General features: G+C 50.3%; 1 protein-coding gene across 2 annotated transcripts in view; it reads left to right on the forward strand.

The window, feature by feature from the left end:
- Window positions 1–319: 319 nt before the first annotated feature.
- PTK7 (protein tyrosine kinase 7 (inactive)) overlaps window positions 320–2,874 on the forward strand; it is a 187,375-nt gene continuing 184,820 nt past the window's right edge. Inside the window, exon 1 of one of the 2 annotated variants that reach the window (XM_025192094.1) lies at window positions 320–768. The gene's annotated coding sequence lies outside the window, so the exon portion shown is untranslated. The remainder of the gene's footprint in view (window positions 769–2,874) is intronic. The other variant, XM_025192096.1, reaches the window with a different exon arrangement.

The raw sequence follows: 2,874 nt of genomic DNA on the forward strand, positions 1-2,874 counted from the left end.
AATCACAGTGAATGCGTCTCACTTATTCATCAATTTATACATCCAAGGATTAAATTAAATCTTCCAAGGATTATATTAAGTCTTTCCCATGGTACCATAGCGAGCTTGAGTTTGACTGACTTATGTTGGCACCCCAACTCATTTTCGGAGACAGTTTTTTACGGGCAATAGGCTTCTGCAGCTGTTTACCTTCTGATCAGAGAAGCATAGAAAATGAAGATTGGAAGGGACCTCAGGAGGTCATTTAGTTCAGTGGTTCTCAAGCTTTTTTCTACCAGGGCCCTTTTTTCCCCATGGGTGGGGACTGGGGCTGTGGACTTCTGTGGGGAGGGGAGAGGGAGAAGGATGCAGTAAGCCCCTCAGAGACTGGAGGAGAGAAGGATGCTTCCCCTACCCCTGGGGTGAGCTGGGGAGGGCCTGGCCTGGAAGTGCAGAGGAGCCTTCCAGGTCTGGGCTGCAGAGGCACCCAATAGTCTTGCTGCTGCAGCAAGAAGGCCCTGCCTAGTCCCTGTGGGAGGCCCAGCATTTTCCTCCTTCCACCCTCATGGTGGTGGGATCTGGGCTCAGAAGAGGTTCATAGCCCTGGTCCCTTGTGGGGCAGGGTGGTGAGGGGAAGCTGTGACTCCTCAGCTGGGCATTGCCCCTAGTGGCTTGGCTGCATCTGCTGTCTCCTGCCTCCTGTCCGCAGCTCCCTGCCTGTGGCCTGGGGCACGCGCAGTGCCAGGAACATGGTGAAGACAGTAGGGGGTAGGGCGGTTCCTGCCAGAGGTCAGTATACCATTTACTGCTTACCATTTACCATTTAAATATAATTTTTGTTTAATCATTTACAGTCCTAGTGTAAACTGGCATTTTTTCCTCAGGTGAGGCATAAGCCAGTATAGATGAAGTGTTAGGATGAAACCAGGATTTTATTGCTTGTTTGTGATAGTAATGGGTTAATACTGAATTAAAGTGAAAATTAAGTTTAACTATATCCACTGTATTGAAATGCCTTTTATCTGAGACAGGCTGTATGTGTACCTGGTGCAGTACCCTGCTGCACCTTCAGCTCCCTGCAGGCTTCCTTGTGGCACCACATCACACTGGTATGGTACTCCATGTTGCCAGCTCCCCTAGTACTGTGGGCACTGCAGTGCCCCATATCCTGTGTGGGGGCTGTAGCAGAAGCCAGTGGGGGAGGGTGAATCTTGAGACCTCAGCTGTGGAGCAATATGGTCAGTGGTAGCCAGATGGGACCCTGGCAGTTGTATGTTAACCCCTTATGGACTGCTAGTTGGAGAGTTCTGTATCTTGCAGTTCTGAGCTTTGCTCTAAAATGAGCAAGGCCTAACATAAGAATAGATGGAGTTGGGTTTAGTTTGCATGTCTGTTGAGGATCAGAAGTTTTGAAATATGTGCAGCTACACAGTATTTATCATCCATTAACTCATTAAATGGTAGTTTTGCTGCTACACCAACAAGTCCCTCAAGAAGTGACAATACCTAATCTATCCCTTTATGAACCAACAGCAAATACTCCCTTGTTCAGTGATGCTGCACAGAATGCAGTGAAGTGAGTAAGATTACAGCAGTGGACTTGTTGGTATAGAAAGAATACCAGAGATACTATTATAGTCCCAGTTCCTTCTGCCTTCCCCACAAAGGTGATGGTAGCATGGCATAGCTGTGCAGTATGGGAGTGTCATTGTATGTATGTTCCCTGTCTTCTAAGCTTTCCTATTCACTTACTTTCTCTATGAAAAGTAAGAGACCCTCTTGTGACAGTCCAAGGCTTTTTTCACAACTTTAATGTTATGGGAATTAAACTAATCTTTTAAAAGGGTGTGAGAGATGCAGGGCAGGTATTAATCCCACATTGGTGAAGTTTTTTGCATGTGAATTTTGTAGTTGTAACCAGAAAACAAGGAAAAGTGTCTCTGAAAAATCTAAACGTGAGTCTGGAAATTCCTAGCATTAGAAAATCTACAGGATTCCTGGTTGAGTTAACAGAGAATTTTTATGCTTTTCAGTGTTTAGGTTACCTGAATGACTCATGCAGCATATCTTTTTACTATCTACAGTGTTCTAATGTGAGAGTTAAGATGTTAAAAACCTTTACTATAACACAGGGACAGGCAATTATTTCAGGCGGAGGGATGCTTACTCAGTTTCGGCAAGCTGTCAAGGGCTGCATGGGTAGCCCCACCCCTTGACAGGTGCCCTGCCACCTGGTCACCATCTTGGGACCCATGTCCCAATGGCTTGAGACCAATGTCTCGGGGCCAGCACCAGTGGGGCCCAAAGCAGGGCGCAGGCTGGCAGGAGTCTGTGGAGCCTGGCTGGGCTGCACCAGCAGAGGGAGAGGGGAGCTGGCTCTGCTCCATAGCGCCCCTGCTGGCTGGGACCCTGTACTCCTGCTGCCCTGCTCTGTGCCCCACTGGCACTGGCCCTGGGACACCAGTGTGGGCCCTGTGCATCTGCTCACTCCCAGTGCCCCTCCAGCCCTGCGGTACAGGTGAGGGGCAGCATGCAGCCCCAACACCCTGCTCCATGGCAGGGAACAAGCTGGTGCTGAGCATGGAGAAAAACAGCCCCTCCCCTACCCCATGGCCAGCGGTCCCTGCTGCAGTTGCTCGCAGCTCACATGGGGCTGTCCGGAGCAGGCACAGGCAGGGGCTGGGGCAGAGAGGCAACAGATGTTTGCAGCTGGCCCAGGTTCTGGGGGGCAGTGGCTTTGGGTGGGAGGCATGGGGCAGCAGGGGCAGGGGTCATGAGCAGGGCTGGGGGACAAGGAGCACAAGCAGGGCATCCTGCCATGTATTCCCTGCCCTCATTTTGTTTTGAGCAGGCACAGGCAACCCCATGCAGGCTGCAAACGGCTGCAGCACAGGG

The sequence above is a fragment of the Alligator sinensis genome, unplaced genomic scaffold (genome assembly GCF_000455745.1).
Source record: "Alligator sinensis unplaced genomic scaffold, ASM45574v1 scaffold390_1, whole genome shotgun sequence".
NCBI classification, from domain to species: Eukaryota; Metazoa; Chordata; order Crocodylia; family Alligatoridae; genus Alligator; species Alligator sinensis.